Source organism: Anthonomus grandis, unplaced genomic scaffold (assembly GCF_022605725.1).
Source record: "Anthonomus grandis grandis unplaced genomic scaffold, icAntGran1.3 ctg00000385.1, whole genome shotgun sequence".
Taxonomy (NCBI): Eukaryota; Metazoa; Arthropoda; class Insecta; order Coleoptera; family Curculionidae; genus Anthonomus; species Anthonomus grandis.
In genome coordinates, this window is record NW_026088487.1 from 115,027 (window position 1) to 142,466 (window position 27,440).

Below are 27,440 nucleotides of genomic sequence, written 5' to 3' on the forward strand. Positions count from 1 at the left end.
CTATAAAGATTCAAAGCGTTCTATTCCTAACAGTCTATTGGATACAATAAATGGTACTTATTAAATATCACAAAGGAAAATTTTATTTATCCCCTCTTTCTCCTTACAAAAGAATATGCGGTAAGTATACTTAATTTAATAATAATATCCTTGTCTAGCTCATTATAGTACCTAGGGACCTTGTACAAATAAAAAAGTTATGCAAAATGTTCGATCTAATAAAGTACACGTTAATGGTAAAAAACCAAAATTTCGATTTTCTTCAAAAACTACAACTTTTTTAGTTTTTTATTATTACGTATAAGGTGCCCCTTCGCTAGGAGTACTTGACAGTTTTTAAATAAAACCTCTATCTTTAATAACAAAAAAGTTATGCAAAATTTTCGATCTAAAAAAGTACACGTTAATTGTAAAAAACCGAAATTTCGATTTTTCTCAAAAACTATAATTTTTTTTATTTTGATAATTATGTGCAAGGTGCCCCTTCGCTAGGAGTACTTGACAGTTTTTAAATGAAAGCTCTATCTTTAATAACAAAAAAGTTATGCAAACTTTTCGATCTAAAAAGTACATGTTAATTGTAAAAAACCGAAATTTCCGAAAAAGTTTTTTATTATCATGTACAAGGTGCCCCTTTGCAAGGAGTACTTGACAGTTTTTAAATGAAAGCTCTATCTTTAATAACAAAAAAGTTATGCAAAATTTTCGATCTAAAAAAGTACATGTTAATTGTAAAAAACCGAAATTTCGATTTTTTTCAAAAACTACAATTTTTTTAGTTTTTGGTTATTACGTACAAGGTGCCCCTTTGCAAGAAGTACTTGACAGTTTTTAAATGAAAGCTCTATGTTTAATAACAAAAAAGTTATGCAAAATTTTCGATCTAAAAAAGTACATGTTAATTGTAAAAAACCGAAATTTCGATTTTTCTCAAAAACTATAATTTTTTTTATTTTGATAATTATGTGCAAGGTGCCCCTTTGCTAGGAGTGCTTGGCAGTTTTTGAGTGAAAGCTTTATCTTTAATAACAAAAAAGTTATGCAAAATTTTCGATCTAAAAAATTACATGTTAATTGTAAAAAAGAGAAATTTCGATTTTTTTCAAAAACTACAATTTTTTTAGTTTTTTATTATTACGTATAAGGTGCCCCTTTGCAAGAAGTACTTGACAGTTTTTAAATAAAAGCTCTATCTTTAATAACAAAAAAGTTATGCAAAATTTTCGATCTAAAAAAGTACATGTTAAAGGTAAAAAACCGAAATTTCGATTTTTCTTAAAAACTATAATTTCTTCAATTTTGATAATTATGTGCAAGGTGCCCCTTTGCGAGGAGTACTTGGCAGTTTTTAAATGAAAGCTCTATCTTTAATAAAAAAAAGTTATGCAAAATTTTCGATCTAAAAAAGTACATGTTAATTGTAAAAACCGAAATTTCAATTTTTCTCAAAAACTATAATTTTTTCAATTTTGATAATTATGTGCAAGGTGCCCCTTTGCCAGGAGTACTTGACAGTTTTTAAATGAAAGCTCTATCTCTAATAACAAAAAAGTTATGCAAAATTTTCGATCTAACAAAGTACATGTTAATTGAAAAAAAAACAAAATTCCGATTTTTCTCAAAAACTATAATTTTTCCAATTTTAATAATTATGTGCAAGATGCCCCTTCGCTAGGAGTACTTGACAGTTTTTAAATGAAAGCTCTATCTTTAATAACAAAAAAGTTATGCAAAATTTTCGATCTAAAAAAGTACATGTTAATTGAAAAAAAACCGAAATTTCGATTTTTCTCAAAAACTATAATTTTTTCAATTTTAATAATTATGTGCAAGATGCCCCTTCGCTAGGAGTACTTGACAGTTTTTAAATGAAAGCTCTATCTCTAATAACAAAAAAGTTATGCAAAATTTACGATCTAAAAAAGTACATGTTAAAGGTAAAAAACCGAAATTTCGATTTTTCTCAAAAACTATAATTTTTTCAATTTTAATAATTATGTGCAAGGTGCCCCTTTGCTAGGAGTGCTTGGCAGTTTTTAAATGAAAGCTCTATCTTTAATAACAAAAAAGTTATGCAAAATTTTCGATCTAAAAAAGTACATGTTAATTGAAAAAAAAACAAAATTCCGATTTTTCTCAAAAACTATAATTTTTCCAATTTTAATAATTATGTGCAAGATGCCCCTTCGCTAGGAGTACTTGACAGTTTTTAAATGAAAGCTCTATCTTTAATAACAAAAAAGTTATGCAAAATTTTCGATCTAACAAAGTACATGTTAATTGAAAAAAAACCGAAATTTCGATTTTTCTCAAAAACTATAATTTTTTCAATTTTAATAATTATGTGCAAGATGCCCCTTCGCTAGGAGTACTTGACAGTTTTTAAATGAAAGTTCTATCTTTAATAACAAAAAAGTTATGCAAAATTTTCGATCTAAAAAAGTACATGTTAATTGAAAAAAAAACCGAAATTTCGATTTTTCTCAAAAACTATAATTTTTTTAATTTTGATAATTATGTGCAAGGTGCCCCTTCGCTAGTAGTACTTGACTGTTTTTAAATGAAACCTCTATCTTTAATAACAAAAAAGTTATGCAAAATTTGCGATCTAAAAAAGTACATGTTAATTGTAAAAAATCAAAATTTCGATTTTTCTCAAAAACTTTAATTTTTTCAATTTTGATAATTATGTGCAAGGTGCCCCTTCGCTAGGAGTACTTGACAGTTTTTAAATGAAAGCTCTATCTTTAATAACAAAAAAGTTATGCAAAATTTTCGATCTAAAAAAGTACATGTTAATTGTAAAGAAACCGAAATTTCGATTTTTCTCAAAAACTATAATTTTTTAAATTTTGATAATTATGTGCAAGGTGCCCCTTCGCTAGGAGTACTTGACTGTTTTTAAATGAAACCTCTATCTTTAATAACAAAAAAGTTTGCAAAATTTTCGATCTAAAAAAGTACATGTGAATTGTAAAAAATCGAAATTTCGATTTTTCTCAAAAACTTTAATTTTTTCAATTTTGATATTTATGTGCAAGGTGCCCCTTCGCTAGGAGTACTTGACTGTTTTTAAATGAAACCTCTATCTTTAATAACAAAAAAGTTATGCAAAATTTACGATCTAAAAAAGTACATGTTAATTGTAAAAAATCGAAATTTCGATTTTTCTCAAAAACTATAATTTTTTCAATTTTGATAATTATGTGCAAGGTGCCCCTTCGCTAGGAGTACTTGACTGTTTTTAAATGAAACCTCTATCTTTAATAACAAAAAAGTTTGCAAAATTTACGATCTAAAAAAGTACATGTTAATTGTAAAAAATCGAAATTTCGATTTTTCTCAAAAACTATAATTTTTTCAATTTTGATAATTATGTGCAAGGTGCCCCTTCGCTAGGAGTACTTGACTGTTTTTAAACGAAACCTCTATCTTTAATAACAAAAAAGTTATGCAAAATTTACGATCTAAAAAAGTACATGTTAATTGTAAAAAATCGAAATTTCGATTTTTCTCAAAAACTATAATTTTTTCAATTTTGATAATTATGTGCAAGGTGCCCCTTCGCTAGGAGTACTTGACTGTTTTTAAATGAAACCTCTATCTTTAATAACAAAAAAGTTTGCAAAATTTACGATCTAAAAAAGTACATGTTAATTGTAAAAAATCGAAATTTCGATTTTTCTCAAAAACTATAATTTTTTCAATTTTGATAATTATGTGCAAGGTGCCCCTTCGCTAGGAGTACTTGACTGTTTTTAAATGAAACCTCTATCTTTAATAACAAAAAAGTTATGCAAAATTTTCGATCTAAAAAAGTACATGTTAATTGTAAAAAATCGAAATTTCGATTTTTCTCAAAAACTATAATTTTTTAAATTTTGATAATTATGTGCAAGGTGCCCCTTCGCTAGGAGTACTTGACTGTTTTTAAATGAAACCTCTATCTTTAATAACAAAAAAGTTTGCAAAATTTTCGATCTAAAAAAGTACATGTGAATTGTAAAAAATCGAAATTTCGATTTTTCTCAAAAACTTTAATTTTTTCAATTTTGATATTTATGTGCAAGGTGCCCCTTCGCTAGGAGTACTTGACTGTTTTTAAATGAAACCTCTATCTTTAATAACAAAAAAGTTTGCAAAATTTTCGATCTAAAAAAGTACATGTTAATTGTAAAAAATCGAAATTTCGATTTTTCTCAAAAACTATAATTTTTTTAATTTTGATAATTATGTGCAAGGTGCCCCTTCGCTAGGAGTACTTGACTGTTTTTAAATGAAACCTCTATCTTTAATAACAAAAAAGTTATGCAAAATTTTCGATCTAAAAAAGTACATGTTAATTGTAAAGAAACCGAAATTTCGATTTTTCTCAAAAACTATAATTTTTTAAATTTTGATATTTATGTGCAAGGTGCCCCTTCGCTAGGAGTACTTGACTGTTTTTAAACGAAACCTCTATCTTTAATAACAAAAAAGTTATGCAAAATTTACAATCTAAAAAAGTACATGTTAATTGTAAAAAATCGAAATTTCGATTTTTCTCAAAAACTATAATTTTTTCAATTTTGATAATTATGTGCAAGGTGCCCCTTCGCTAGGAGTGCTTGGCAGTTTTTAAATGAAAGCTCTATCTTTAATAACAAAAAAGTTATGCAAAATTTACGATCTTATAAAGTATATGTTAATGGTAAAAAACAGAAATTTCGATTTTTCTCAAAAACTATAATTTTTTAAATTTTGATATTTATGTGCAAGGTGCCCCTTCGCTAGGAGTACTTGACTGTTTTTAAATGAAACCTCTATCTTTAATAACAAAAAAGTTATGCAAAATTTACGATCTTATAAAGTATATGTTAATGGTAAAAAACAGAAATTTCAATTTTTCTCAAAAACTTTAATTTTTTCAATTTTGATAATTATGTGCAAGGTGCCCCTTCGCTAGGAGTGCTTGGCAGTTTTTAAATGAAAGCTCTATCTTTAATAACAAAAAAGTTATGCAAAATTTACGATCTTATAAAGTATATGTTAATGGTAAAAAACAGAAATTTCAATTTTTCTCAAAAACTATAATTTTTTAAATTTTGATATTTATGTGCAAGGTGCCCCTTCGCTAGGAGTACTTGACTGTTTTTAAATGAAACCTCTATCTTTAATAACAAAAAAGTTATGCAAAATTTTCGATCTAAAAAAGTACATGTTAATTGTAAAAAATCGAAATTTCGATTTTTCTCAAAAACTGTAATTTTTTTAATTTTGATAATTGTGTGCAAGGTGCCCCTTTGCAAGACGTACTTAACACTTTTTAAATGAAAGCTCTATCTTTAATACCAAAAAAGTTATGCAAAATTTACGATCTTATAAAGTATATCTTAATGGTAAAAAACAGAAATTTCGATTTTTCTCAAAAACTATAATTTTTTAAATTTTGATATTTATGTGCAAGGTGCCCCTTCGCTAGGAGTACTTGACTGTTTTTAAATGAAACCTCTATCTTTAATAACAAAAAAGTTATGCAAAATTTACGATCTTATAAAGTATATGTTAATGGTAAAAAACAGAAATTTCAATTTTTCTCAAAAACTTTAATTTTTTCAATTTTGATAATTATGTGCAAGGTGCCCCTTCGCTAGGAGTGCTTGGCAGTTTTTAAATGAAAGCTCTATCTTTAATAACAAAAAAGTTATGCAAAATTTACGATCTTATAAAGTATATGTTAATGGTAAAAAACAGAAATTTCGATTTTTCTCAAAAACTATAATTTTTTAAATTTTGATATTTATGTGCAAGGTGCCCCTTCGCTAGGAGTACTTGACTGTTTTTAAATGAAACCTCTATCTTTAATAACAAAAAAGTTATGCAAAATTTACGATCTTATAAAGTATATGTTAATGGTAAAAAACAGAAATTTCAATTTTTCTCAAAAACTTTAATTTTTTCAATTTTGATAATTATGTGCAAGGTGCCCCTTCGCTAGGAGTGCTTGGCAGTTTTTAAATGAAAGCTCTATCTTTAATAACAAAAAAGTTATGCAAAATTTTCGATGTTATAAAGTATATGTTAATGGTAAAAAACAGAAATTTCGATTTTTCTCAAAAACTATAATTTTTTAAATTTTGATATTTATGTGCAAGGTGCCCCTTCGCTAGGAGTACTTGACTGTTTTTAAATGAAACCTCTATCTTTAATAACAAAAAAGTTATGCAAAATTTACGATCTTATAAAGTATATGTTAATGGTAAAAAACAGAAATTTCGATTTTTCTCAAAAACTATAATTTTTTAAATTTTGATATTTATGTGCAAGGTGCCCCTTCGCTAGGAGTACTTGACTGTTTTTAAATGAAACCTCTATCTTTAATAACAAAAAAGTTTGCAAAATTTTCGATCTAAAAAAGTACATGTGAATTGTAAAAAATCGAAATTTCGATTTTTCTCAAAAACTTTAATTTTTTCAATTTTGATAATTATGTGCAAGGTGCCCCTTCGCTAGGAGTGCTTGGCAGTTTTTGAATGAAAGCTCTATCTTTAATAACAAAAAAGTTATGCAAAATTTTCGATCTAAAAAGTACATGTTAATTGTAAAAAGCTGAAATTTCGATTTTTTTCAAAAACTACAATTTTTTTAGTTATTTATTATTACGTATAAGGTGCCCCTTTGCAAGGAGTACTTGACAGTTTTTAAATGAAAGCTCTATCTTTAATAACAAAAAAGTTATGCAAAATTTTCGATCTAAAAAAGTACATGTTAATTGTAAAAAAACCGAAATTTCGATTTTTCTCAAAAACTATAATTTTTTAAATTTTGATAATTATGTGCAAGGTGCCCCTTCGCTAGGAGTACTTGACTGTTTTTAAATGAAAGCTCTATCTTTAATAACAAAAAAGTTATGCAAAATTTTCGATCTAAAAAAGTACATGTTAATTGTAAAAAAACGAAATTTCGATTTTTCTCAAAAACTATAATTTTTTCAATTTTGATAATTATGTGCAAGGTGCCCCTTTGCCAGGAGTACTTGACAGTTTTCAAATGAAAGCTCTATCTCTAATAACAAAAAAGTTATGCAAAATTTACGATCTTATAAAGTACATGTTAAAGGCAAAAAACCGAAATTTCGATTTTTCTCAAAAACTATAATTTTTTCAATTTTAATAATTATGTGCAAGGTGCCCCTTTGCTAGGAGTACTTGACAGTTTTTAAATGAAAGCTCTATCTTTAATAACAAAAAAGTTATGCAAAATTTACGATCTAAAAAAGTACATGTTAATTGTAAAAAATCGAAATTTCGATTTTTCTCAAAAACTTTAATTTTTTCAATTTTGATAATTATGTGCAAGGTGCCCCTTCGCTGAGAGTGCTTGGCAGTTTTTAAATGAAAGCTCTATCTTTAATAACAAAAAAGTTATGCAAAATTTACGATCTAAAAAAGTACATGTTAATTGTAAAAAACCGAAATTTCGATTTTTCTCAAAAACTATAATTTTTTCAATTTTGATAATTATGTGAAAGGTGCCCCTTCGCTAGGAGTACTTGACAGTTTTTAAATGAAAGCTCTATCTTTAATAACGAAAAAGTTATGCAAAATTTACGATCTTATAAAGTATATGTTAATGGTAAAAACCGAAATTTCGATTTTTCTCAAAAACTATAATTTTTTTAATTTTGATAATTATGTGCAAGGTGCCCCTTCGCTAGGAGTGCTTGGCAGTTTTTAAATGAAAGCTCTATCTTTAATAACAAAAAAGTTATGCAAAATTTTCGATCTAAAAAAGTACATGATAATTGTAAAAAACCGAAATTTCGATTTTTCTCAAAAACTATAATTTTTTTAGATTTTAATAATTACGTACAAGGTGCCCCTTTGCAAGGAGTATTTGACAGTTTTTAAATGAAGGCTCTATCTTTAATACCAAAAAAGTTATGCAAAATTTACCATCTTATAAAGTACATGTTAAAGGTAAAAAACCGAAATTTCGATTTTTCTCAAAAACTATAATTTTTTCAATTTTGATAATTATGTGAAAGGTGCCCCTTCGCTAGGAGTACTTGACAGTTTTTAAATGAAAGCTCTATCTTTAATAACAAAAAAGTTATGCAAAATTTACGATCTAAAAAAGTACATGTTAATTGTAAAAAATCGAAATTTCGATTTTTCTCAAAAACTTTAATTTTTTCAATTTTGATAATTATGTGCAAGGTGCCCCTTCGCTGAGAGTGCTTGGCAGTTTTTAAATGAAAGCTCTATCTTTAATAACAAAAAAGTTATGCAAAATTTTCGATCTAAAAAAGTACATGTTAATTGTAAAAAAACCGAAATTTTGATTTTTCTCAAAAACTATAATTTTTTAAATTTTGATAATTATGTGCAAGGTGCCCCTTCGCTAGGAGTGCTTGGCAGTTTTTAAATGAAAGCTCTATCTTTAATAACAAAAAAGTTATGCAAAATTTTCGATCTAAAAAAGTACATGTTAATTGTAAAAAAACCGAAATTTCGATTTTTCTCAAAAACTATAATTTTTTTAATTTTGATAATTATGTGCAAGGTGCCCCTTCGCTAGGAGTGCTTGGCAGTTTTTAAATGAAAGCTCTATCTTTAATAACAAAAAGGTTATGCAAAATTTTCGATCTAAAAAAGTACATGTTAATTGTAAAAAAACCGAAATTTTGATTTTTCTCAAAAACTATAATTTTTTAAATTTTGATAATTATGTGCAAGATGCCCCTTCGCTAGGAGTGCTTGGCAGTTTTTAAATAAAAGCTCTATCTTTAATAACAAAAAAGTTATGCAAAATTTTCGATCTAAAAAAGTACATGTTAATTGTAAAGAAACCGAAATTTCGATTTTTCTCAAAAACTATAATTTTTTAAATTTTGATATTTATGTGCAAGGTGCCCCTTCGCTAGGAGTACTTGACTGTTTTTAAATGAAACCTCTATCTTTAATAACAAAAAAGTTATGCAAAATTTACGATCTAAAAAAGTACATGTTAATTGTAAAAAATCGAAATTTCGATTTTTCTCAAAAACTATAATTTTTTCAATTTTGATAATTATGTGCAAGGTGCCCCTTCGCTAGGAGTGCTTGGCAGTTTTTAAATGAAAGCTCTATCTTTAATAACGAAAAAGTTATGCAAAATTTACGATCTTATAAAGTACATGTTAATTGTAAAAAACCGAAATTTCGATTTTTCTCAAAAACTATAATTTTTTCAATTTTGATAATTATGTGAAAGGTGCCCCTTCGCTAGGAGTACTTGACAGTTTTTAAATGAAAGCTCTATCTTTAATAACAAAAAAGTTATGCAAAATTTTCGATCTAAAAAAGTACATGTTAATTGTAAAAAACCGAAATTTCGATTTTTCTCAAAAACTATAATTTTTTCAATTTTGATAATTATGTGAAAGGTGTCCCTTCGCTAGGAGTACTTGACAGTTTTTAAATGAAAGCTCTATCTTTAATAACAAAAAAGTTATGCAAAATTTTCGATCTAAAAAAGTACATGTTAATTGTAAAAAAAACCGAAATTTCGATTTTTCTCAAAAACTATAATTTTTTTAATTTTGATAATTATGTGCAAGGTGCCCCTTCGCTAGGAGTGCTTGGCAGTTTTTAAATGAAAGCTCTATCTTTAATAACAAAAAAGCTATGCAAAATTTTCGATCTAAAAAAGTACATGTTAATTGTAAAAAAACCGAAATTTTGATTTTTCTCAAAAACTATAATTTTTTAAATTTTGATAATTATGTGCAAGATGCCCCTTCGCTAGGAGTGCTTGGCAGTTTTTAAATAAAAGCTCTATCTTTAATAACAAAAAAGTTATGCAAAATTTTCGATCTAAAAAAGTACATGTTAATTGTAAAGAAACCGAAATTTCGATTTTTCTCAAAAACTATAATTTTTTAAATTTTGATATTTATGTGCAAGGTGCCCCTTCGCTAGGAGTACTTGACTGTTTTTAAATGAAACCTCTATCTTTAATAACAAAAAAGTTATGCAAAATTTACGATCTAAAAAAGTACATGTTAATTGTAAAAAATCAAAATTTCGATTTTTCTCAAAAACTATAATTTTTTAAATTTTGATAATTATGTGCAAGGTGCCCCTTCGCTAGGAGTGCTTGGCAGTTTTTAAATGAAAGCTCTATCTTTAATAACGAAAAAGTTATGCAAAATTTACGATCTTATAAAGTACATGTTAATTGTAAAAAACCGAAATTTCGATTTTTCTCAAAAACTATAATTTTTTCAATTTTGATAATTATGTGAAAGGTGCCCCTTCGCTAGGAGTACTTGACAGTTTTTAAATGAAAGCTCTATCTTTAATACCAAAAAAGTTATGCAAAATTTTCGATCTAAAAAAGTACATGTTAATTGTAAAAAACCGAAATTTCGATTTTTCTCAAAAACTATAATTTTTTCAATTTTGATAAATATGTGAAAGGTGTCCCTTCGCTAGGAGTACTTGACAGTTTTTAAATGAAAGCTCTATCTTTAATAACAAAAAAGTTATGCAAAATTTTCGATCTAAAAAAGTACATGTTAATTGTAAAAAAACCGAAATTTCGATTTTTCTCAAAAACTATAATTTTTTTAATTTTGATAATTATGTGCAAGGTGCCCCTTCGCTAGGAGTACTTGACAGTTTTTAAATGAAAGCTCTATCTTTAATAACAAAAAAGTTATGCAATATTTTCGATCTAAAAAAGTACATGTTAATTGTAAAAAATCGAAATTTCGATTTTTCTCAAAAACTTTAATTTTTTTAATTTTGATAATTATGTGCAAGGTGCCCCTTCGCTAGGAGTGCTTGGCAGTTTTTAAATGAAAGCTCTATCTTTAATAACAAAAAAGTTATGCAAAATTTTCGATCTAAAAAAGTACATGTTAATTGTAAAAAACCGAAATTTCGATTTTTCTCAAAAACTATAATTTTTTCAATTTTGATAATTATGTGAAAGTTGTCCCTTCGCTAGGAGTACTTGACAGTTTTTAAATGAAAGCTCTATCTTTAATAACAAAAAAGTTATGCAAAATTTTCGATCTAAAAAAGTACATGTTAATTGTAAAAAAACCGAAATTTCGATTTTTCTCAAAAACTATAATTTTTTTAATTTTGATAATTATGTGCAAGGTGCCCCTTCGCTAGGAGTGCTTGGCAGTTTTTAAATGAAAGCTCTATCTTTAATAACAAAAAAGTTATGCAAAATTTTCGATCTAAAAAAGTACATGTTAATTGTAAAAAAACCGAAATTTCGATTTTTCTCAAAAACTATAATTTTTTTAATTTTGATAATTATGTGCAAGGTGCCCCTTCGCTAGGAGTGCTTGGCAGTTTTTAAATGAAAGCTCTATCTTTAATAACAAAAAAGTTATGCAAAATTTTCGATCTAAAAAAGTACATGTTAATTGTAAAGAAACCGAAATTTCGATTTTTCTCAAAAACTATAATTTTTTAAATTGTGATAATTATGTGCAAGGTGCCCCTTCGCTAGGAGTACTTGACAGTTTTTAAATGAAAGCTCTATCTTTAATAACAAAAAAGTTATGCAAAATTTTCGATCTAAAAAAGTACATGTTAATTGTAAAAAAACCGAAATTTCGATTTTTCTCAAAAACTATAATTTTTTAAATTTTGATAATTATGTGCAAGGTGCCCCTTCGCTAGGAGTGCTTGGCAGTTTTTAAATGAAAGCTCTATCTTTAATAACAAAAAAGTTATGCAAAATTTTCGATCTAAAAAAGTACATGTTAATTGTAAAAAAACCGAAATTTCGATTTTTCTCAAAAACTATAATTTTTTTAATTTTGATAATTATGTGCAAGGTGCCCCTTCGCTAGGAGTGCTTGGCAGTTTTTAAATGAAAGCTCTATCTTTAATAACAAAAAAGTTATGCAAAATTTTCGATCTAAAAAAGTACATGTTAATTGTAAAAAACCGAAATTTCGATTTTTCTCAAAAACTATAATTTTTTCAATTTTGATAATTATGTGAAAGGTGCCCCTTCGCTAGGAGTACTTGACAGTTTTTAAATGAAAGCTCTATCTTTAATAACAAAAAAGTTATGCAAAATTTACGATCTAAAAAAGTACATGTTAATTGTAAAGAAACCGAAATTTCGATTTTTCTCAATAACTATAATTTTTTAAATTTTGATAATTATGTGCAAGGTGCCCCTTCGCTAGGAGTGCTTGGCAGTTTTTAAATAAAAGCTCTATCTTTAATAACAAAAAAGTTATGCAAAATTTTCGATCTAAAAAAGTACATGTTAATTGTAAAAAAACCGAAATTTTGATTTTTCTCAAAAACTATAATTTTTTAAATTTTGATAATTATGTGCAAGATGCCCCTTCGCTAGGAGTGCTTGGCAGTTTTTAAATAAAAGCTCTATCTTTAATAACAAAAAAGTTATGCAAAATTTTCGATCTAAAAAAGTACATGTTAATTGTAAAGAAACCGAAATTTCGATTTTTCTCAAAAACTATAATTTTTTAAATTTTGATATTTATGTGCAAGGTGCCCCTTCGCTAGGAGTACTTGACTGTTTTTAAATGAAACCTCTATCTTTAATAACAAAAAAGTTATGCAAAATTTTCGATCTAAAAAAGTACATGTTAATTGTAAAAAAACCGAAATTTCGATTTTTCTCAAAAACTATAATTTTTTAAATTTTGATAATTATGTGCAAGGTGCCCCTTCGCTAGGAGTGCTTGGCAGTTTTTAAATGAAAGCTCTATCTTTAATAACAAAAAAGTTATGCAAAATTTACGATCTTATAAAGTATATGTTAATGGTAAAAAACAGAAATTTCGATTTTTCTCAAAAACTGTAATTTTTTTAATTTTGATAATTGTGTGCAAGGTGCCCTTTTGCAAGACGTACTTAACACTTTTTAAATGAAAGCTCTATCTTTAATACCAAAAAAGTTATGCAAAATTTACGATCTTATAAAGTATATGTTAATGGTAAAAAAACAGAAATTTCGATTTTTCTCAAAAACTATAATTTTTTCAATTTTGATAATTATGTGCAAGGTGCCCCTTCGCTAGGAGTGCTTGGCAGTTTTTAAATGAAAGCTCTATCTTTAATAACAAAAAAGTTATGCAAAATTTACGATCTTATAAAGTATATGTTAATGGTAAAAAACAGAAATTTCGATTTTTCTCAAAAACTATAATTTTTCCAATTTTGATAATTATGTGCAAGGTGCCCCTTCGCTAGGAGTACTTGACAGTTTTTAAATGAAAGCTCTATCTTTAATAACAAAAAAGTTATGCAAAATTTTCGATCTAAAAAAGTACATGTTAATTGTAAAAAATCGAAATTTCGATTTTTCTCAAAAACTATAATTTTTTAAATTTTGATATTTATGTGCAAGGTGCCCCTTCGCTAGGAGTACTTGACAGTTTTTAAATGAAAGCTCTATCTTTAATAACAAAAAAGTTATGCAAAATTTTCGATCTAAAAAAGTACATGTTAATTGTAAAAAAACCGAAATTTCGATTTTTCTCAAAAACTATAATTTTTTTAATTTTGATAATTATGTGCAAGGTGCCCCTTCGCTAGGAGTGCTTGGCAGTTTTTAAATGAAAGCTCTATCTTTAATAACAAAAAAGTTATGCAAAATTTTCGATCTAAAAAAGTACATGTTAATTGTAAAAAACCGAAATTTCGATTTTTCTCAAAAACTATAATTTTTTCAATTTTGATAATTATGTGAAAGGTGCCCCTTCGCTAGGAGTACTTGACAGTTTTTAAATGAAAGCTCTATCTTTAATAACAAAAAAGTTATGCAAAATTTACGATCTAAAAAAGTACATGTTAATTGTAAAGAAACCGAAATTTCGATTTTTCTCAATAACTATAATTTTTTAAATTTTGATAATTATGTGCAAGGTGCCCCTTCGCTAGGAGTGCTGGGCAGTTTTTAAATGAAAGCTCTATCTTTAATAACAAAAAAGTTATGCAAAATTTACGATCTTATAAAGTATATGTTAATGGTAAAAAACAGAAATTTCGATTTTTCTCAAAAACTGTAATTTTTTTAATTTTGATAATTGTGTGCAAGGTGCCCTTTTGCAAGACGTACTTAACACTTTTTAAATGAAAGCTCTATCTTTAATACCAAAAAAGTTATGCAAAATTTACGATCTTATAAAGTATATGTTAATGGTAAAAAAACAGAAATTTCGATTTTTCTCAAAAACTATAATTTTTTCAATTTTGATAATTATGTGCAAGGTGCCCCTTCGCTAGGAGTACTTGACAGTTTTTAAATGAAAGCTCTATCTTTAATAACAAAAAAGTTATGCAAAATTTTCGATCTAAAAAAGTACATGTTAATTGTAAAAAATCAAAATTTCGATTTTTCTCGAAAACTATAATTTTTTAAATTTTGATATTTATGTGCAAGGTGCCCCTTCGCTAGGAGTACTTGACAGTTTTTAAATGAAAGCTCTATCTTTAATAACAAAAAAGTTATGCAAAATTTTTGATCTAAAAAAGTACATGTTAATTGTAAAAAAAACCGAAATTTCGATTTTTCTCAAAAACTATAATTTTTTTAATTTTGATAATTATGTGCAAGGTGCCCCTTCGCTAGGAGTGCTTGGCAGTTTTTAAATGAAAGCTCTATCTTTAATAACAAAAAAGTTATGCAAAATTTTCGATCTAAAAAAGTACATGTTAATTGTAAAAAAACCGAAATTTCGATTTTTCTCAAAAACTATAATTTTTTAAATTTTGATAATTATGTGCAAGGTGCCCCTTCGCTAGGAGTGCTTGGCAGTTTTTAAATGAAAGCTCTATCTTTAATAACAAAAAAGTTATGCAAAATTTTCGATCTAAAAAAGTACATGTTAATTGTAAAGAAACCGAAATTTCGATTTTTCTCAAAAACTATAATTTTTTAAATTTTGATATTTATGTGCAAGGTGCCCCTTCGCTAGGAGTACTTGACTGTTTTTAAATGAAACCTCTATCTTTAATAACAAAAAAGTTATGCAAAATTTACGATCTAAAAAAGTACATGTTAATTGTAAAAAATCGAAATTTCGATTTTTCTCAAAAACTATAATTTTTTCAATTTTGATAATTATGTGCAAGGTGCCCTTTTGCAAGACGTACTTAACACTTTTTAAATAAAAGCTCTATCTTTAATACCAAAAAAGTTATGCAAAATTTACGATCTTATAAAGTATATGTTAATGGTAAAAAACAGAAATTTCGATTTTTCTCAAAAACTATAATTTTTTCAATTTTGATAATTATGTGCAAGGTGCCCCTTCGCTAGTAGTACTTGACAGTTTTTAAATGAAAGCTCTATCTTTAATAACAAAAAAGTTATGCAAAATTTTCGATCTAAAAAAGTACATGTTAATTGTAAAAAATCGAAATTTCGATTTTTCTCAAAAACTATAATTTTTTAAATTTTGATATTTATGTGCAAGGTGCCCCTTCGCTAGGAGTACTTGACTGTTTTTAAATGAAACCTCTATCTTTAATAACAAAAAAGTTATGCAAAATTTTCGATCTAAAAAAGTACATGTTAATTGTAAAAAACCGAAATTTCGATTTTTCTCAAAAACTATAATTTTTTCAATTTTGATAATTATGTGAAAGGTGCCCCTTCGCTAGGAGTACTTGACAGTTTTTAAATGAAAGCTCTATCTTTAATAACAAAAAAGTTATGCAATATTTTCGATCTAAAAAAGTACATGTTAATTGTAAAAAATCGAAATTTCGATTTTTCTCAAAAACTTTAATTTTTTTAATTTTGATAATTATGTGCAAGGTGCCCCTTCGCTAGGAGTGCTTGGCAGTTTTTAAATGAAAGCTCTATCTTTAATAACGAAAAAGTTATGCAAAATTTACGATCTTATAAAGTATATGTTAATGGTAAAAAACAGAAATTTCGATTTTTCTCAAAAACTGTAATTTTTTTAATTTTGATAATTGTGTGCAAGGTGCCCCTTTGCAAGACGTACTTAACACATTTTAAATGAAAGCTCTATCTTTAATACCAAAAAAGTTATGCAAAATTTACGATCTAAAAAAGTACATGTTAATTGTAAAGAAACCGAAATTTCGATTTTTCTCAAAAACTATAATTTTTTAAATTGTGATAATTATGTGCAAGGTGCCCCTTCGCTAGGAGTACTTGACAGTTTTTAAATGAAAGCTCTATCTTTAATAACAAAAAAGTTATGCAAAATTTTCGATCTAAAAAAGTACATGTTAATTGTAAAAAAACCGAAATTTCGATTTTTCTCAAAAACTATAATTTTTTAAATTTTGATAATTATGTGCAAGGTGCCCCTTCGCTAGGAGTGCTTGGCAGTTTTTAAATGAAAGCTCTATCTTTAATAACAAAAAAGTTATGCAAAATTTACGATCTTATAAAGTATATGTTAATGGTAAAAAACAGAAATTTCGATTTTTCTCAAAAACTATAATTTTTTCAATTTTGATAATTATGTGCAAGGTGCCCCTTCGCTAGGAGTACTTGACAGTTTTTAAATGAAAGCTCTATCTTTAATAACAAAAAAGTTATGCAAAATTTTCGATCTAAAAAAGTACATGTTAATTGTAAAAAATCGAAATTTCGATTTTTCTCAAAAACTATAATTTTTTCAATTTTGATAATTATGTGCAAGGTGCCCCTTCGCTAGTAGTACTTGACAGTTTTTAAATGAAAGCTCTATCTTTAATAACAAAAAAGTTATGCAAAATTTTCGATCTAAAAAAGTACATGTTAATTGTAAAAAATCGAAATTTCGATTTTTCTCAAAAACTATAATTTTTTAAATTTTGATATTTATGTGCAAGGTGCCCCTTCGCTAGGAGTACTTGACTGTTTTTAAATGAAAGCTCTATCTTTAATAACAAAAAAGTTATGCAAAATTTTCGATCTAAAAAAGTACATGTTAATTGTAAAAAACCGAAATTTCGATTTTTCTCAAAAACTATAATTTTTTCAATTTTGATAATTATGTGAAAGGTGCCCCTTCGCTAGGAGTACTTGACAGTTTTTAAATGAAAGCTCTATCTTTAATAACAAAAAAGTTATGCAATATTTTCGATCTAAAAAAGTACATGTTAATTGTAAAAAATCGAAATTTCGATTTTTCTCAAAAACTTTAATTTTTTTAATTTTGATAATTATGTGCAAGGTGCCCCTTCGCTAGGAGTGCTTGGCAGTTTTTAAATGAAAGCTCTATCTTTAATAACGAAAAAGTTATGCAAAATTTACGATCTTATAAAGTATATGTTAATGGTAAAAAACAGAAATTTCGATTTTTCTCAAAAACTGTAATTTTTTTAATTTTGATAATTGTGTGCAAGGTGCCCCTTTGCAAGACGTACTTAACACATTTTAAATGAAAGCTCTATCTTTAATACCAAAAAAGTTATGCAAAATTTACGATCTAAAAAAGTACATGTTAATTGTAAAGAAACCGAAATTTCGATTTTTCTCAAAAACTATAATTTTTTAAATTGTGATAATTATGTGCAAGGTGCCCCTTCGCTAGGAGTACTTGACAGTTTTTAAATGAAAGCTCTATCTTTAATAACAAAAAAGTTATGCAAAATTTTCGATCTAAAAAAGTACATGTTAATTGTAAAAAAACCGAAATTTCGATTTTTCTCAAAAACTATAATTTTTTAAATTTTGATAATTATGTGCAAGGTGCCCCTTCGCTAGGAGTGCTTGGCAGTTTTTAAATGAAAGCTCTATCTTTAATAACAAAAAAGTTATGCAAAATTTACGATCTTATAAAGTATATGTTAATGGTAAAAAACAGAAATTTCGATTTTTCTCAAAAACTATAATTTTTTCAATTTTGATAATTATGTGCAAGGTGCCCCTTCGCTAGGAGTACTTGACAGTTTTTAAATGAAAGCTCTATCTTTAATAACAAAAAAGTTATGCAAAATTTTCGATCTAAAAAAGTACATGTTAATTGTAAAAAATCGAAATTTCGATTTTTCTCAAAAACTATAATTTTTTAAATTTTGATATTTATGTGCAAGGTGCCCCTTCGCTAGGAGTACTTGACAGTTTTTAAATGAAAGCTCTATCTTTAATAACAAAAAAGTTATGCAAAATTTTCGATCTAAAAAAGTACATGTTAATTGTAAAAAAACCGAAATTTCGATTTTTCTCAAAAACTATAATTTTTTTAATTTTGATAATTATGTGCAAGGTGCCCCTTCGCTAGGAGTGCTTGGCAGTTTTTAAATGAAAGCTCTATCTTTAATAACAAAAAAGTTATGCAAAATTTTCGATCTAAAAAAGTACATGTTAATTGTAAAAAACCGAAATTTCGATTTTTCTCAAAAACTATAATTTTTTCAATTTTGATAATTATGTGAAAGGTGCCCCTTCGCTAGGAGTACTTGACAGTTTTTAAATGAAAGCTCTATCTTTAATAACAAAAAAGTTATGCAAAATTTACGATCTAAAAAAGTACATGTTAATTGTAAAGAAACCGAAATTTCGATTTTTCTCAATAACTATAATTTTTTAAATTTTGATAATTATGTGCAAGGTGCCCCTTCGCTAGGAGTGCTTGGCAGTTTTTAAATGAAAGCTCTATCTTTAATAACAAAAAAGTTATGCAAAATTTTCGATCTAAAAAAGTACATGTTAATTGTAAAAAAACCGAAATTTTGATTTTTCTCAAAAACTATAATTTTTTAAATTTTGATAATTATGTGCAAGATGCCCCTTCGCTAGGAGTGCTTGGCAGTTTTTAAATAAAAGCTCTATCTTTAATAACAAAAAAGTTATGCAAAATTTTCGATCTAAAAAAGTACATGTTAATTGTAAAGAAACCGAAATTTCGATTTTTCTCAAAAACTATAATTTTTTAAATTTTGATATTTATGTGCAAGGTGCCCCTTCGCTAGGAGTACTTGACTGTTTTTAAATGAAACCTCTATCTTTAATAACAAAAAAGTTATGCAAAATTTTCGATCTAAAAAAGTACATGTTAATTGTAAAAAAACCGAAATTTCGATTTTTCTCAAAAACTATAATTTTTTAAATTTTGATAATTATGTGCAAGGTGCCCCTTCGCTAGGAGTGCTTGGCAGTTTTTAAATGAAAGCTCTATCTTTAATAACAAAAAAGTTATGCAAAATTTACGATCTTATAAAGTATATGTTAATGGTAAAAAACAGAAATTTCGATTTTTCTCAAAAACTGTAATTTTTTTAATTTTGATAATTGTGTGCAAGGTGCCCTTTTGCAAGACGTACTTAACACTTTTTAAATGAAAGCTCTATCTTTAATACCAAAAAAGTTATGCAAAATTTACGATCTTATAAAGTATATGTTAATGGTAAAAAAACAGAAATTTCGATTTTTCTCAAAAACTATAATTTTTTCAATTTTGATAATTATGTGCAAGGTGCCCCTTCGCTAGGAGTACTTGACAGTTTTTAAATGAAAGCTCTATCTTTAATAACAAAAAAGTTATGCAAAATTTTCGATCTAAAAAAGTACATGTTAATTGTAAAAAATCAAAATTTCGATTTTTCTCGAAAACTATAATTTTTTAAATTTTGATATTTATGTGCAAGGTGCCCCTTCGCTAGGAGTACTTGACAGTTTTTAAATGAAAGCTCTATCTTTAATAACAAAAAAGTTATGCAAAATTTTTGATCTAAAAAAGTACATGTTAATTGTAAAAAAACCGAAATTTCGATTTTTCTCAAAAACTATAATTTTTTTAATTTTGATAATTATGTGCAAGGTGCCCCTTCGCTAGGAGTGCTTGGCAGTTTTTAAATGAAAGCTCTATCTTTAATAACAAAAAAGTTATGCAAAATTTTCGATCTAAAAAAGTACATGTTAATTGTAAAAAAACCGAAATTTCGATTTTTCTCAAAAACTATAATTTTTTAAATTTTGATAATTATGTGCAAGGTGCCCTTCGCTAGGAGTGCTTGGCAGTTTTTAAATGAAAGCTCTATCTTTAATAACAAAAAAGTTATGCAAAATTTACGATCTTATAAAGTATATGTTAATGGTAAAAAACAGAAATTTCGATTTTTCTCAAAAACTGTAATTTTTTTAATTTTGATAATTGTGTGCAAGGTGCCCTTTTGCAAGACGTACTTAACACTTTTTAAATAAAAGCTCTATCTTTAATACCAAAAAAGTTATGCAAAATTTACGATCTTATAAAGTATATGTTAATGGTAAAAAACAGAAATTTCGATTTTTCTCAAAAACTATAATTTTTTCAATTTTGATAATTATGTGCAAGGTGCCCCTTCGCTAGGAGTACTTGACAGTTTTTAAATAAAAGCTCTATCTTTAATAACAAAAAAGTTATGCAAAATTTTCGATCTAAAAAAGTACATGTTAATTGTAAAAAATCGAAATTTCGATTTTTCTCAAAAACTATAATTTTTTAAATTTTGATATTTATGTGCAAGGTGCCCCTTCGCTAGGAGTACTTGACTGTTTTTAAATGAAACCTCTATCTTTAATAACAAAAAAGTTATGCAAAATTTTCGATCTAAAAAAGTACATGTTAATTGTAAAAAACCGAAATTTCGATTTTTCTCAAAAACTATAATTTTTTCAATTTTGATAATTATGTGCAAGGTGCCCCTTCGCTAGGAGTACTTGACAGTTTTTAAATGAAAGCTCTATCTTTAATAACAAAAAAGTTATGCAAAATTTTCGATCTAAAAAAGTACATGTTAATTGTAAAAAATGGAAATTTCGATTTTTCTCAAAAACTTTAATTTTTTCAATTTTGATAATTATGTGCAAGGTGCCCCTTTGCGAGGAGTACCTGGCAGTTTTTAAATGAAAGCTCTATCTTTAATAACAAAAAAGTTATGCAAAATTTTCGATCTAAAAAAGTACATGTTAATTGTAAAAAAACCGAAATTTTGATTTTTCTCAAAAACTATAATTTTTTAAATTTTGATAATTATGTGCAAGGTGCCCCTTCGCTAGGAGTACTTGACAGTTTTTAAATGAAAGCTCTATCTTTAATAACAAAAAAGTTATGCAAAATTTTCGATCTAAAAAAGTACATGTTAATTGTAAAAAATGGAAATTTCGATTTTTCTCAAAAACTTTAATTTTTTCAATTTTGATAATTATGTGCAAGGTGCACCTTCGCTAGGAGTACTTGACAGTTTTTAAATGAAAGCTCTATCTTTAATAACAAAAAAGTTATGCAAAATTTTCGATCTAAAAAAGTACATGTTAATTGTAAAAAACCGAAATTTCGATTTTTCTCAAAAACTATAATTTTTTCAATTTTGATAATTATGTGCAAGGTGCCCCTTTGCGAGGAGTACCTGGCAGTTTTTAAATGAAAGCTCTATCTTTAATAACAAAAAAGTTATGCAAAATTTTCGATCTAAAAAAGTACATGTTAATTGTAAAAAATGGAAATTTCGATTTTTCTCAAAAACTTTAATTTTTTCAATTTTGATAATTATGTGCAAGGTGCCCCTTCGCTAGGAGTACTTGACAGTTTTTAAATAAAAGCTCTATCTTTAATAACAAAAAAGTTATGCAAAATTTTCGATCTAAAAAAGTACATGTTAATTGTAAAAAATCGAAATTTCGATTTTTCTCAAAAACTATAATTTTTTAAATTTTGATAATTATGAGCAAGGTGTCCCTTCGCTAGGAGTACTTGACTGTTTTTAAATGAAACCTCTATCTTTAATAACAAAAAAGTTATGCAAAATTTTCGATCTAAAAAAGTACATGTTAATTGTAAAAAACCGAAATTTCGATTTTTCTAAAAAACTATAATTTTTTCAATTTTGATAATTATGTGAAAGGTGCCCCTTCGCTAGGAGTACTTGACAGTTTTTAAATGAAAGCTCTATCTTTAATAACAAAAAAGTTATGCAATATTTTCGATCTAAAAAAGTACATGTTAATTGTAAAAAATCGAAATTTCGATTTTTCTCAAAAACTTTAATTTTTTTAATTTTGATAATTATGTGCAAGGTGCCCCTTCGCTAGGAGTGCTTGGCAGTTTTTAAATGAAAGCTCTATCTTTAATAACGAAAAAGTTATGCAAAATTTACGATCTTATAAAGTATATGTTAATGGTAAAAACCGAAATTTCGATTTTTTTCAAAAACTAAAATTTTTTTAGTTTTTTATTGTTACGTACAAGGTGCCCCTTTGCAAGGAGTACTTGACAGTTTTTAAATGAAAGCTCTATCTTTAATAACAAAAAAGTTATGCAAAATTTACGATCTAAAAAAGTACATGTTAATTGTAAAGAAACCGAAATTTCGATTTTTCTCAAAAACTATAATTTTTTCAATTTTGATATTTATGTGCAAGGTGCCCCTTCGCTAGGAGTACTTGACTGTTTTTAAATGAAACCTCTATCTTTAATAACAAAAAAGTTATGCAAAATTTACGATCTAAAAAAGTACATGTTAATTGTAAAAAATCAAAATTTCGATTTTTCTCAAAAACTATAATTTTTTCAATTTTGATAATTATGTGCAAGGTGTCCCTTCGCTAGGAGTACTTGACTGTTTTTAAATGAAACCTCTATCTTTAATAACAAAAAAGTTATGCAAAATTTTCGATCTAAAAAAGTACATGTTAATTGTAAAAAATCGAAATTTCGATTTTTCTCAAAAACTATAATTTTTTCAATTTTGATAATTATGTGCAAGGTGCCCCTTCGCTAGGAGTACTTGACTGTTTTTAAATGAAACCTCTATCTTTAATAACAAAAAAGTTATGCAAAATTTTCGATCTAAAAAAGTACATGTTAATTGTAAAAAATCGGAATTTCGATTTTTCTCAAAAACTATAATTTTTTCAATTTTGATAATTATGTGCAAGGTGCCCCTTCGCTAGGAGTACTTGACTGTTTTTAAATGAAACCTCTATCTTTAATAACAAAAAAGTTATGCAAAATTTTCGATCTAAAAAAGTACATGTTAATTGTAAAGAAACCGAAATTTCGATTTTTCTCAAAAACTATAATTTTTTCAATTTTGATAATTATGTGAAAGGTGCTTCTTCGCTAGGAGTGCTTGGCAGTTTTTAAATGAAAGCTCTATCTTTAATAACAAAAAAGTTATGCAAAATTTTCGATCTAAAAAAGTACATGTTAATCGTAAAAAAACCGAAATTTCGATTTTTCTCAAAAACTATAATTTTTTAAATTTTGATTATTATGTGCAAGGTGCCCCTTCGCTAGGAGTACTTGACAGTTTTTAAATGAAAGCTCTATCTTTAATAACAAAAAAGTTATGCAAAATTTTCGATCTAAAAAAGTACATGTTAATTGTAAAAAATGGAAATTTCGATTTTTCTCAAAAACTTTAATTTTTTCAATTTTGATAATTATGTGCAAGGTGCACCTTCGCTAGGAGTACTTGACAGTTTTTAAATGAAAGCTCTATCTTTAATAACAAAAAAGTTATGCAAAATTTACGATCTAAAAAAGTACATGTTAATTGTAAAAAATCAAAATTTCGATTTTTCTCAAAAACTTTAATTTTTTCAAATTTGATAATTATGTGCAAGGTGCCCCTTCGCTAGGAGTACTTGACAGTTTTTAAATGAAAGCTCTATCTTTAATAACAAAAAAGTTATGCAAAATTTTCGATCTAAAAAAGTACATGTTAATTGTAAAAAAACCGAAATTTCGATTTTTCTCAAAAACTATAATTTTTTAAATTTTGATAATTATGTGCAAGGTGCCCCTTCGCTAGGAGTGCTTGGCAGTTTTTAAATGAAAGCTCTATCTTTAATAACAAAAAAGTTATGCAAAATTTACGATCTTATAAAGTATATGTTAATGGTAAAAAACAGAAATTTCGATTTTTCTCAAAAACTGTAATTTTTTTAATTTTGATAATTGTGTGCAAGGTGCCCTTTTGCAAGACGTACTTAACACTTTTTAAATGAAAGCTCTATCTTTAATACCAAAAAAGTTATGCAAAATTTACGATCTTATAAAGTATATGTTAATGGTAAAAAACAGAAATTTCGATTTTTCTCAAAAACTATAATTTTTTCAATTTTGATAATTATGTGCAAGGTGCCCCTTCGCTAGGAGTACTTGACAGTTTTTAAATGAAAGCTCTATCTTTAATAACAAAAAAGTTATGCAAAATTTTCGATCTAAAAAAGTACATGTTAATTGTAAAAAATCGAAATTTCGATTTTTCTCAAAAACTATAATTTTTTAAATTTTGATATTTATGTGCAAGGTGCCCCTTCGCTAGGAGTACTTGACAGTTTTTAAATGAAAGCTCTATCTTTAATAACAAAAAAGTTATGCAAAATTTTCGATCTAAAAAAGTACATGTTAATTTTAAAAAAACCGAAATTTCGATTTTTCTCAAAAACTATAATTTTTTTAATTTTGATAATTATGTGCAAGGTGCCCCTTCGCTAGGAGTGCTTGGCAGTTTTTAAATGAAAGCTCTATCTTTAATAACAAAAAAGTTATGCAAAATTTTCGATCTAAAAAAGTACATGTTAATTGTAAAAAACAGAAATTTCGATTTTTCTCAAAAACTATAATTTTTTCAATTTTGATAATTATGTGAAAGGTGCCCCTTCGCTAGGAGTACTTGACAGTTTTTAAATGAAAGCTCTATCTTTAATAACAAAAAAGTTATGCAAAATTTACGATCTAAAAAAGTACATGTTAATTGTAAAGAAACCGAAATTTCGATTTTTCTCAATAACTATAATTTTTTAAATTTTGATAATTATGTGCAAGGTGCCCCTTCGCTAGGAGTGCTTGGCAGTTTTTAAATGAAAGCTCTATCTTTAATAACAAAAAAGTTATGCAAAATTTTCGATCTAAAAAAGTACATGTTAATTGTAAAAAAACCGAAATTTTGATTTTTCTCAAAAACTATAATTTTTTAAATTTTGATAATTATGTGCAAGATGCCCCTTCGCTAGGAGGGCTTGGCAGTTTTTAAATAAAAGCTCTATCTTTAATAACAAAAAAGTTATGCAAAATTTTCGATCTAAAAAAGTACATGTTAATTGTAAAAAATCGAAATTTCGATTTTTCTCAAAAACTATAATTTTTTCAATTTTGATAATTATGTGCAAGGTGCCCCTTCGCTAGGAGTACTTGACTGTTTTTAAATGAAACCTCTATCTTTAATAACAAAAAAGTTATGCAAAATTTACGATCTAAAAAAGTACATGTTAATTGTAAAAAATCGAAATTTCGATTTTTCTCAAAAACTATAATTTTTTCAATTTTGATAATTATGTGCAAGGTGCCCCTTCGCTAGGAGTACTTGACTGTTTTTAAATGAAACCTCTATCTTTAATAACAAAAAAGTTATGCAAAATTTACGATCTAAAAAAGTACATGTTAATTGTAAAAAACCGAAATTTTGATTTTTCTCAAAAACTATAATTTTTTAAATTTTGATAATTATGTGCAAGATGCCCCTTCGCTAGGAGTGCTTGGCAGTTTTTAAATAAAAGCTCTATCTTTAATAACAAAAAAGTTATGCAAAATTTTCGATCTAAAAAAGTACATGTTAATTGTAAAAAATCGAAATTTCGATTTTTCTCAAAAACTATAATTTTTTCAATTTTGATAATTATGTGCAAGGTGCCCCTTCGCTAGGAGTACTTGACTGTTTTTAAATGAAACCTCTATCTTTAATAACAAAAAAGTTATGCAAAATTTACGATCTAAAAAAGTACATGTTAATTGTAAAAAATCGAAATTTCGATTTTTCTCAAAAACTATAATTTTTTCAATTTTGATAATTATGTGCAAGGTGCCCCTTCGCTAGGAGTACTTGACTGTTTTTAAATGAAACCTCTATCTTTAATAACAAAAAAGTTATGCAAAATTTACGATCTAAAAAAGTACATGTTAATTGTAAAAAATCGAAATTTCGATTTTTCTCAAAAACTATAATTTTTTCAATTTTGATAATTATGTGCAAGGTGCCCCTTCGCTAGGAGTACTTGACTGTTTTTAAATGAAACCTCTATCTTTAATAACAAAAAAGTTATGCAAAATTTTCGATCTAAAAAAGTACATGTTAATTGTAAAGAAACCGAAATTTCGATTTTTCTCAAAAACTATAATTTTTTCAATTTTGATAATTATGTGAAAGGTGCCCCTTCGTTAGGAGTACTTGACAGTTTTTAAATGAAAGCTCTATCTTTAATAATAAAAAAGTTATGCAAAATTTTCGATCTAAAAAAGTACATGTTAATTGTAAAAAACCGAAATTTCGATTTTTCTCAAAAACTATAATTTTTTCAATTTTGATAATTATGTGAAAGGTGCCCCTTCGCTAGGAGTACTTGACAGTTTTTAAATGAAAGCTCTATCTTTAATAACAAAAAAGTTATGCAAAATTTTCGATCTAAAAAAGTACATGTTAATTGTAAAAAATGGAAATTTCGATTTTTCTCAAAAACTTTAATTTTTTCAATTTTGATAATTATGTGCAAGGTGCCCCTTCGCTAGGAGTACTTGACAGTTTTTTAAATGAAAGCTCTATCTTTAATAACAAAAAAGTTATGCAAAATTTACGATCTAAAAAAGTACATGTTAATTGTAAAAAATCAAAATTTCGATTTTTCTCAAAAATTTAATTTTTTCAAATTTGATAATTATGTGCAAGGTGCCTCTTCGCTAGGAGTACTTGACAGTTTTTAAATGAAAGCTCTATCTTTAATAACAAAAAAGTTATGCAAAATTTTCGATCTAAAAAAGTACATGTTAATTGTAAAAAAACCGAAATTTCGATTTTTCTCAAAAACTATAATTTTTTAAATTTTGATAATTATGTGCAAGGTGCCCCTTCGCTAGGAGTGCTTGGCAGTTTTTAAATAAAAGCTCTATCTTTAATAACAAAAAAGTTATGCAAAATTTTCGATCTAAAAAAGTACATGTTAATTGTAAAAAAACCGAAATTTCGATTTTTCTCAAAAACTATAATTTTTTAAATTTTGATAATTATGTGCAAGGTGCACCTTCGCTAGGAGTACTTGACAGTTTTTAAATGAAAGCTCTATCTTTAATAACAAAAAAGTTATGCAAAATTTACGATTTTATAAAGTATATGTTAATGGTAAAAAACAGAAATTTCGATTTTTCTCAAAAACTATAATTTTTTCAATTTTGATAATTATGTGCAAGATGCCCCTTCGCTAGGAGTACTTGACAGTTTTTAAATGAAAGCTCTATCTTTAATAACAAAAAAGTTATGCAAAATTTTCGATCTAAAAAAGTACATGTTAATTGTAAAAAACCGAAATTTCGATTTTTCTCAAAAACTATAATTTTTTCAATTTTGATATTTATGTGCAAGGTGCCCCTTCGCTAGGAGTACTTGACTGTTTTTAAATGAAACCTCTATCTTTAATAACAAAAAAGTCATGCAATATTTTCGATCTACTCTCACGAGATGTGT

General features: G+C 26.4%; 3 long non-coding RNA genes across 11 annotated transcripts; 1 reads left to right on the forward strand and 2 right to left on the reverse strand.

The window, feature by feature from the left end:
• LOC126749619 (uncharacterized) lies at window positions 1-4,923 on the reverse strand. The gene is made up of 3 exons (XR_007665210.1): window positions 3,427-4,923; window positions 3,084-3,255; window positions 1-347 (listed from the first exon to the last, which is right to left on the reverse strand). It is a non-coding gene; the product is annotated as an uncharacterized LOC126749619 (long non-coding RNA).
• LOC126749620 (uncharacterized) lies at window positions 3,091-15,596 on the forward strand. Of its 4 annotated transcripts, none has more exons than XR_007665213.1 (4): window positions 3,091-3,213; window positions 4,931-5,206; window positions 7,959-8,198; window positions 13,206-13,299. It is a non-coding gene; the product is annotated as an uncharacterized LOC126749620 (long non-coding RNA). The 4 variants fall into 4 exon arrangements; XR_007665214.1 differs by lacking the exon at window positions 3,091-3,213 and adding an exon at window positions 3,434-3,556; XR_007665212.1 differs by lacking the exons at window positions 3,091-3,213; window positions 4,931-5,206; window positions 7,959-8,198; window positions 13,206-13,299 and adding exons at window positions 3,429-3,556; window positions 4,242-4,414; window positions 15,449-15,596.
• On the reverse strand, window positions 8,870-26,474 carry LOC126749618 (uncharacterized). Of its 6 annotated transcripts, none has more exons than XR_007665209.1 (4): window positions 23,382-26,474; window positions 20,490-21,314; window positions 15,491-15,662; window positions 8,870-9,276 (listed from the first exon to the last, which is right to left on the reverse strand). It is a non-coding gene; the product is annotated as an uncharacterized LOC126749618 (long non-coding RNA). The 6 variants fall into 6 exon arrangements; XR_007665205.1 differs by lacking the exon at window positions 8,870-9,276 and adding an exon at window positions 9,462-10,312; XR_007665207.1 differs by lacking the exon at window positions 8,870-9,276 and adding an exon at window positions 11,527-12,038.
• Window positions 26,475-27,440: the final 966 nt, after the last annotated feature.